General features: G+C 43.2%; 1 protein-coding gene across 4 annotated transcripts in view; it reads right to left on the minus strand.

Moving 5' to 3' along the window:
- Positions 1-9,732, minus strand: part of ANKIB1 (ankyrin repeat and IBR domain containing 1) — an 84,491-nt gene extending 74,759 nt beyond the window's left edge. For 3 of the 4 annotated variants that reach the window (XM_032683318.1, XM_032683334.1, XM_032683299.1), the window contains exon 1: positions 9,454-9,731. The gene's annotated coding sequence lies outside the window, so the exon portion shown is untranslated. Of the gene's footprint in view, positions 1-9,453 lie in introns of all 4 variants that reach the window. The other variant, XM_032683329.1, reaches the window with a different exon arrangement.
- Positions 9,733-9,958: the final 226 nt, after the last annotated feature.

A 9,958-nucleotide genomic window follows, 5' to 3' on the forward strand; every position in this document is an offset into this window, starting at 1 on the left:
GTATTTCTATGAAATAAAGACCAAATCAGTAGGAACTTTACATTGCATTTATAGTAAAATTATGTGACTTTTATTCAAGTTTGCATATTTTATATTGTAATTACATTCAGAGTAACAAAGACTAAACCCTCCAAATTATCTCCTTTTAATTAAAGATTACAACAAAGTATTTTATACTAGAACATGCTGGCTGTCTAACTCCTATTCCAGACAAATGAATTTAACTTTCTATTCCCTTATTAAGTAAATAATTATAAATCTCAGGCCACTTGCTTATGAGAAGGTCTGGATTTATGAATTTTGGGGGAAAAAAACCCCAAAAGCTCCAATAAACCAAGAACCCAAAAACCCCCCAACCTTAATAAAAAAAAAAACCAAACCAGAATAAGCCTGTATTCCAACTACAATTATACATTTATTTGCCTGGAAGAATGCACAAGTAATCAGGCTACTTCTGCATAGCAAAAAAAGTAAATCTTATTACAGAAAAAAACCCTGAACATTATTCAAACATACAAAACTCTGGAAATGGGGTATCTCATTCAGGATTAGTCTATTTCATGACAGACATATGATAATTCAAAGCATTAAACTGATCGATCACTTAAAATCTTTGACTATGCAGAAGTCAAGTTAAAAAACAGATTTGAGCCAAACTATATCAATCACGTAAGATGATCAAAAAACTAACAACTACAAAACTCTCTGGGCCACACGCTTCAGTTGGGCCAGAACCAGTTGTATGCAGAGGACAGAGAAAGAGCTTGTGCAACCATATCATGTGACATGGAGCAAGCACTTATTTATATTGGAAAGAACCTCTGGAGGTCAACTGCTTTGATCCTCTAACCAAGGCAATCTCCAGAGCTTCCGAGGCTGCTCAAGGCCATCCTCAATCAAGTTCAGAGAACTCCAGAGATCTTACAGCCTCTCTAGGCAACTTATCCCAACATTTGACCACCCTCATGATGCAAATCTTTCCTAATGTATAATTGAAACACTCCTTGCTGGGACTTTTTCTGTTGTCTCACAGCTCTTCCAAGAAGAGTCTGGTTCTGTCTTTTAATTGAAAACAAGATCCACCACCCTAGCCTTCTCTGAAGGCTAAGGACACCCAGCTCTTCCAGCTTCTTTTTACATTATGTGCTTCTGTCCCCTAATTGTCTAGACAGTCTTCCTCTAGGACTTTCACATAGTTTAATTTTAACTAATTAACAGGTTGGTAAATGGGATGTTATAAAGAACTTGTACTTCATTACACAAGTCACCAAGTAAAGCCTCTTCAGTACTTTTTTTTTTTATGGGCAGTTTGCACTTGGTGACTCATTGAAATAGCTCCAATGAAAGATTTCTCTACAACACATCCTTCTAAATATGGAGAACTAAATACACAAAGTATCTGTGTCAGTGACTCTCAAGAAGTCTGGGAAAAGGGCCTAAATTAAGAGCCATTGCATATTTATACTGCAATAAGCTACAGAGCTGTTAGTAAGGTCTCAATACTGCAGGGTGTGTACTTCCGTATACAAACTTTCAGAGAATGCAAGTAAAAGCAATTCTTTAATAAAAAACAAATGCTTTTTCTTAGATCTAAGTCACACGTAAGTCACAATGTTTCACAGGTCTACATTATTTGGTATCACAATTTTGCAGAAGTACTTTTACAGAACACGTGTCAGATCATTGTTGAAGAATCACACGTTCTGCTATCATGAAGTCTTCTATACTGCTGTGTCCCAAGACCTGAGCTTTAATATATCAAAATCCCCACCTCATAGGTATAGAGATAACTTCAACTATTTAGCAAATGTGAATGAAACTGCATTAGTCAATAAGTTCTTAAAATGTTAAAACGTATAACCTGCGTTATTAGCACGGCTGAAACTTTGGTCTTCATAGTTTGGTAGCTACACATTTTTGCAGTTCCTTTGCAACATCGAAGAAATTCACCATTTTGATAGTCTCTACTCTGCCAGGATGTTTCTACATGTCTATCTGTACTCTTTCAACACAGCAGAGAGTTTACTGGAGATGAATGTATTTGCTTGTCCCCCAGCTGCTTAGAGATCTAGAACAGCAGAGGCATCTGGATTTAAAAATAAAAAAATCTAAAAAAGTAACAATTCTGCAAGTAATTTTCAGAGGCAAGTTAATAAAAAGAATATTTCAGAGGAAAATTCTGTTGCAACAGCATTTACAGGTTATTACTGTAGAAAATTAGTCCTGATGTACATCTAGCTTTGCATATATCTTACATACATAGTAGCTAATAAAAATACAAACACACAACTGCATATCACAGCAGCACAGTAACAATCAAATCCTTAGTACATAGAAGAGTCCACTAATAAATGACAACAGTCCTAAAATTCTTATTCATAAGTCTACAATAAACTTTAATAGAATCAGTATTTGATGTATATTTTGTGCAAAAACACTGATGAGTCTACATCATGATCTCTTCTCCAAAGGCTGGTTCATAACAGGAAGTATTTCAATTTTTATCATCAGTGCTTCATCTGTGCATCCTACAAAAACATACTATTGCTTTTTGATACAGTCAGTTTTGAGTTTCTATGCAACAGCTTTAATAGAAATACACCACTAGTAACTTTGCCTTCAAAATTTCTATTAGAAATCCACTTAAAATAAAAGGGCAGGGGGTCATTGCTTACCCCAACTAACATCTCTGGAAGTTCCTTAAAGAGGAAATCTTAAGTGGACTACAAACACAACTCAAACTAATAAATGTAACAGATACAATTTTCTCCTCTAAGTTATTTAATTTGTAATAATTTACCACAAGGACCAAAACAGCTGCACACAAACAGGACATGATGTTCTCATGGTCACTTAAAAGTACCTGCTATAAGAACAAGCAGGGCCTGTTTTAAAAGCAAAATTATATTTATAAACTAGAAAAATCTGATTATTTTCTATGCTGAATTCCAGGAAAAGTGATCATCAGGTGAAGTACTTGGGGGAGAGAATCAGTTTCCAACTGATGTTATCCAGCCTATCCAGACTCCTTTGCAAAGCCCTCCTACACCCCAGTAGATCAACGCTCCTGCCCAACTTGGTGTTGTCTGCAAACTTACTGAGGGTGCACTCTATATCCTCACCCAGATCATTGATAAGGATATTAAACAGGACTGGCCCTAATGCTGAGCCTTGGGGAACACCACTAGTGACTGTCTGCCAATTGGAGGTAGCACCATTCACCATGACTCTCTGGGCCCAGACAGGTTTTTTCACCCAGAGAAGAATACGTCCATGCAAGCAGACAGTTTCTCCAGGAGAATGCTGTGAGAAATGGTGTCTAAGGCTTTACGGACAACATCTGCAGCCTTTTGCTCATCTTCTAAGCAAGTCACCTTGTCATAGGAGACCAGGCTGGCCAAGCAGGACCTGCCCTCATAATATCATGCTGGCTGGGCCTGATCCCCTGGTTGTCCTGTACATGCCATGTGATGGCACTCAAGATGATACGGCGTTCCCTGGCCCTGAGGTCAGACTGACAGGACTGTAGTTCCCCAGATCCTCCTTCCAACCCTTCTTGTAGATAGATGTCATATTTGCTAATCTACAGTCACCTGGGACCTCCCCCATTAATCAGGATTGCTGGTAAATGATGGAAAGTGGCTCGGGGAGCACTTCTGCCAGCTCCTTCAGTATCCTTGGGTGGATTTCATCTGGTCCCACAGATTTGTGAGTGTCTAAGTGGTGTAGAATGTCTCTAACCACCTCCCTTCGGATTACAGGGACTTCATTCTACTCCTTGTCTCTTTCTTCCCAGTCAGGGGGCTGGGTACCCAGAGAACAGCTGGTCATGCTATTAAAGACTGAGGAAAAGAAGGCATTAAGTACCTTAGCCTTTTTCCTCATCATTTGTTATGTATTTCCCCCCACATACAATAAAGGATGGAGATTCTCCTTGGCTCTCCTTTTGTTACTGATGTATTAATAGAAACATTTTTTATCAACTCTTCCAGGTGTAGCCACATTAAGTTCTAATTGGTCCTTCTAATTTTCTCCCTGTAACCTCATGACATTCTTGTAGTCCTCCTGAGTTGACTGCCCCTTTTCCCAAAGGCCACAGACTCTCTTTTTTTTTCCTGACTTCAAGACAAAACTCTCTGCTCAGTTAGGCTCGTCTCCTTCCCTGCCAGCTCTTCTTTCAGCACAGGGGGACGGCCTTCTCCTGCGCCTTTTGGATTTCCTTCTTGAAGAATGCCCAGCTTTCCTGGACTCCTTTGCCCTTCAGGAATGCCTCCCAAAAGTTTGTCAATCAGTCTCCTCAACACACCAAGGTCTGCCCTCTGGAAGTCCAAGGTAACAATTCTGCTGACTCCCTCCTTACTTCTCCAAGAATAGTGAAATTACAGTTTTCAAGCACTGTGCCCAAGACGGCCTCTAAACATCACATCACCCACAAGCCCTTCTCTGTTCATGAACAATAAGTCCAGCAGGACACCTTCCCTAGTTGGCTTACTTATCAACTGTGTCAGGAAGTTATCTTCCAGACACTCCAGGAACCTCTTAGACTGTTTCCTCTCCACTGTACCGTATTTCCAGCAGACATCTGGTGAGTCGAAGTCCCCCAGGAGAACAAGGGCCAGCAATTGTAAAATTTCCCCCTGCTCAGAAAATATTTCATTTGACTCTTCAACCTGGCAGGATGGTCTATACCAGACTCCCAACCAGGATATCTGCCCTGTTGGCCTTCCCCCTGATTCTTATGCATATACAACCCTATTGACATCACAGTGAAGTTCTAGACAATACAAACAGTCCCAAAAACACAGAGCTACCCTGCCACCTCTCCTTCTTTTACTATCCCTTCTGATGAGTTTACAGCACTCCAGTTGTGAGTTATCACACCATGTTTCCCTAATGGCAATTATATCAGTTTTCCTGATGCACAATGGCTTCCAGCTCCTCCTATTTGTTGCCCATGCTGTGTGCATGGGTGTAGAAGCACTTCAACCAGGCTATTGGTACCACCTTTTTTCGGGGAGAGTCCTAATTCCTGTATGACCAATCTCAGATGCTTCTATCATTTCTAACACATCAATAACCCCATGTCTTTGCTGCCACATGGATCTCCATCCCCTACCTTCACTGAGATGGAAGATCAAAGGGCATCAGTAGCACACCATGCTTCAAATATAGGTGTGCTGGCCCCAGGCTTATCTCTAGCAAGCCTGCTTTTATCTCTTTCGCCCTTCAAATGTAGTTTAAAGCTCTTCTAATGAGCCCTGCTAACTCCTGTGCAAAGATCCTTTCCTCCCTCTGAGACAGGTGTACCCTGTCTGTCGCCAGCAGACCTGGTGTCATGTAAACCAACCCATGATCAAAAAACCCAAAATTCCGTCAGTGACACCAGACTTGGAGCCAGGCATTGATCAGCTGCCTCTTGCTGTTTCTTCCCTCATCGTTCCCTGCAACTTGAAGGATAGAGAAATATGCTACTTGTGCTCCAGATCTCTTAACGAAGGCCCTGAGACTTGCCCTTCATTACCCTCAGATTTCTTGTTGCAAATTCATTGCTGCCTACCTGAAAAAAAAAATTTAAATCAATAATGGATATTTATCTGAGGGCCATACCGCAGTAGGACACTTTCTCTTCACATCTTTAATCCAGGCCTCAGAGAGGCAGCAGACTTCCCCAAGAAGCAGGTCCTTCTCTTTGAGCCTTCTGTTCCCTTCAGAACGGACTCTCCTATGACAATGATATTTTTTTTGCTTTGTGGGAGCAGTTCTGATGCAGAGTATAGGTCAACTTAACCTTGGCAGCACCTCCAAGCTAGATGAATCATTATTCTTGTAGCTGTTTGGTTTCACGTGCAGAGACTCCCAAGTATTATGTGAGGGCATGTGGGAAGGTAGGGTAGTCATAGAGGAGACACACTTGCTGCACTGGGCAGGAACTTGTCACTATTGCCCCTATCCATTAAGTCACTGAATTCAGCCAGGTAGAGAGAAGACAGAGAATCCTCCATGACATGTCTACTGAGAGTTCTTCAGGTGTGTCAAAATGGTAAGCACAGGCAACTGGCAAACTCACTTAGGTACGGAAAATCTCCAGGAAATTTAATAAAGTTTTCTCCAACACAGAAGCCTGCACATAAGAATTATTTTACAATAATTAATAATACACTACCTTAGTTTTCATGATGTAATATTTAAACTACACTTATTGTGAAAGAATAACATTACTATACTGTAGGTCATGTGCAAATATTGATTTCTAGATGTAAGTTTATGCACCAATATAAAACTGACTTTTAGAGGATTCATTTTGCTAGTGGGTCTTCCTTGTCAGTACAGAATTGAACAAGAAAAGTTACAAGAGTAACTTTTCTTGCAACACTGTCACACCGATTCTCCATAAGGCCACTCCAACTAGGAAGGATCCCAAGCACTCAGCAGCCAGACCTTTCTATTTCCCTGCAGTAATCCATTTACAAGCTGTTACCTTATTTTAACTGCAACTATTCTCCGACAGGCAAAGTTCAGAATTTGCCTGCTTAAAAATATAAATGTAAGCAAAACCACCAAATGAAAATATCTCTTAAGCAACTCCAGTAAAACTCCTTATAGAAAACTCAAGGATATTAGCAGTACTACAAATAAGCTTTAGGTCAAAAGAGGTGTTTGCCTTATCTAAAACAGTTAAAAACTGTTGCTCCTTGTCCTGTCAAAACAGGCCCTGGTAAAAAGTCACTCTCCGTCTTTCTCGTAGGCTCCCTTTATATATTGAAAGGCTGCAACAGCATTTCCTCAGAGCCATTATAATGGTGTTGAAAATAGAATTTTCCATGTAATTTCAACATTTCACAATTTCCACAGGGCTGTTTTTCAAGCAAAACAGATCTCACTTTGCTATGTATCATTACCGATTATGCAAATACAGTAATGTGATTTGAAACCTAATTGTTCAGTACATGTATCAGTAACCTCCAGCTTCTCAATTTTCTTTCTCACTGGCATGAGTCACCTTAGCAAAGGTGACAAAACTTCAACAGTGACAACCACAGAGAGCAACTTCTAGTTATCAGATTCCAAGGTGACGTTAATGAACTAGTCAAGTAACGGTAACTATATGGTATCCAAAGAGCAAAACTAAACCAACTAACCAAACAAAACCCTCAAAAACAAAACAGTTAAAGAAATCCTTTCAATACACAACACAAAAAAACTAACCCCCCCCAAACAAACAAACAAAAAAAAACCCCCACCAAACAAAAAACTCAAAACACCACAAGTCCAGCTAATCAAACTAGTTAATGATTAATAAACAAAGCTCTATTACTGAAATAAAAAGAAACATAGTGCTAAGCAATCACAGCAGAGGTGTCACAGATCAGGAGGGAGAAACTGCTTGGGACAGAACAAATCAACCACAGCGTTAACAAGGTCTCATATAGTGAACAAAGACATTATGACATTTTCTAAAACCATTTTTACAGTTGTTCAATTGAATAAAGCCTGACAGCTTCAGAAGGCATTCTCTTTCAAATTTACATGCTCAGTTTTCTGTAATTTTCTGGAGTGTGTAGGCTACCTAGGAACATATGACAGATACACGTAAACTCATATGCAATATGTAACTACATCCAGGAAACTCCATGTTTTTCTTAATAAGCCCAATCATGTAGTTATGTATGTACATACTTAGTCCTATCTAGATGTGTTTGGCACAAGTAAAAATTAAAGAGACTGTATAAAACTTACTTACCCAATTTTGGGGTTTTGGCTATTGATACTATTATTATTATAGTGTCGTTGTTGGTTTTTTTTGTTTTTCTTTCTTTTAAAATTAATTTTCATATACACATATATGAAGAGAGGGCACCACCAACGTTGTTTAGCTTTTTAGTAAATTTATAGTAATACTGTAATTCAGGAACAATATATTGTATTATTAAAATACTTCATTCTTTTGATTAAGGACTAAAGTAAGATTTGTTGAAGAAAGAATTGCTCAAGTACAGAACCACCAAAAGTCTTGGAATTAAAGTTTCCAGAAGCTTCTTCTGTAACTTGGTCTCTGATTTGTAAGGACAACCATTTACTCTTTCCATGTCCCCCCCAAAAAAAAAAAAAAAGAACAAGAAGCTGCTATAAATTCTATCAGTTCACTTCTGGGTAGACATCTTAATGAAACAAGTTGTAAGTAGCCACATGTTCTAAGTAGTTGAAAAATGCTGTTGCTTTCCTTATGACTGAAGCCTTTCCCTCTCCCTCCAAGGAAGAAGAGTAATTTTCCTCTATAGGCAAGAGAGAATAAAGAGAAATTAATCCACTACGCTTTGTATTGAAAGTCAAAGAGATGAAAGGAGAAAACAGGCATACATGTAAGGAAGACACAATCTCTTCTCATTGCTAACCTCTAAGCCAAAATCCTCTCAACAGTGGTCTCTCTCTTGTTAGTGAATGTACTTAAATTACAGCGTATTATTGATGCTATGTCTGCAACCAAAACTCCATTTCTGGAACCCTTAAGCACAGAAATGTACTCAAAGAAGGAGCAATCAAGGACAGTTAGTCACAATGGAGGGATCCATGAAAACAATTTAAGCTGTAGTGATTTACTCTGCCGAACATGCTTTCGTGACTCTGTATTTCCTCTGCATACTATTTGAACTGTAAATAAGAGACAGACTGAGTAGTCATAAATTATTTAGATTAATTTTTAAAAGTTGCCCAATTTCCAGTATGTGCTTAGACATGCCTGGGAGAGTGACACTGCTACTTACATAAAATTGTTACGGTATCAAGACTCAATTTTTAACTCGGGTGAAAATCCCACGAGATCGCGAGCGTTTGATTTCATTCAAGGGCTGCTCTGACGGCGTTCCCCAGCCAGAAAGCCAGGTCACGCTGTCACAGCTCACCCCACCGCACACGTTCCCACTCTGGCCACTCATACTTTTTCCCTTCTGCCTTCCGGGCAGGATTTCCAGGCTACAAACAAGGCGGGCACGAGCCCAGCAGCAGGGGCTGGCTGAAGCCAGGCCATCGGGCAGCTCCGAACTTTCTGACGGTCTTTGCCGCCCCGGGTCTGCTGCCGCCGACCGCCCCTCGGCCCGGCAGGTCTCCCGGCGAGACCCCCTGCCCTCCGCCCGCCGAGAGCCGGGGCCGGAGGCGGCCTCTCTGCCCCCTAATCCCCCACCCCAGCGGCTGCCGTCTTCCCGTATCCCCCTTGCCCCCTGCCACTCCACCCTCGATAACCTGCCGCCAGTTCACCTCGCCCACGGCCGCTCCCGCCTCCCCCGCTCCGCTCCCCTCGCCCGCCGAGGCGCCCCCGGAGCCGCCTCCCGGCCCGCCCCCCCCCGATGCGGGCGCTGCCGCCGCCTCGATGTGCCCGCGGCCGGTCTCCCCTCGCCGCGCCCTCCCGCAGCCCCGCGGCCCCCGCCCGAGCCTCGCCCAGCGCCGCAGGGCACTCACCGGCTCCTCACAGGGGCTCTCCCCGGCCCTTCCCGGCGCCTCCGCGCCCACCACCCAGCGCTTCCATGTGTCCAGCGGCCGCTCGTCTCTCCCGCTCCGTTCCGGGTGCGGCGCCCTCTGGAGTGCCCACTCCAGCGGGAGCCCCGCGGACAGCCGGGGCTGTCACTCAGCCCGCCGAGTTGCCTGGCGCGGTCAGGGCGCTGCGGCTGCCGCCGGCTCGCTGCCCCTTTGTTCGGCGGCGGCGGCGCTGACAGCGGCTGCTGCCGGCGGCGCTCCCCGGGCCCGGGCGGCCGCTCCGGCTCGGCGCCTCCCCGCCCGCCCTCCCGCCGCGCCTCCTGCTCCCGGCCCGGGCCGCAGTCCCGGCTCGCTCCCTCTATCTCCGCCCGCGGTCAACAATCGGCGGCGGAGGCAGCACAAGTTCAGGCCGCCGACCCGGAAACTCATCGGCAGCCGAGGCCCGCGGAGCTCTGACGGGAAGCGGATCCGCCGCGCCGGGGGAGGGAGC

The sequence above is a fragment of the Chiroxiphia lanceolata genome, chromosome 1 (genome assembly GCF_009829145.1).
Source record: "Chiroxiphia lanceolata isolate bChiLan1 chromosome 1, bChiLan1.pri, whole genome shotgun sequence".
NCBI lineage: Eukaryota > Metazoa > Chordata > Aves > Passeriformes > Pipridae > Chiroxiphia > Chiroxiphia lanceolata.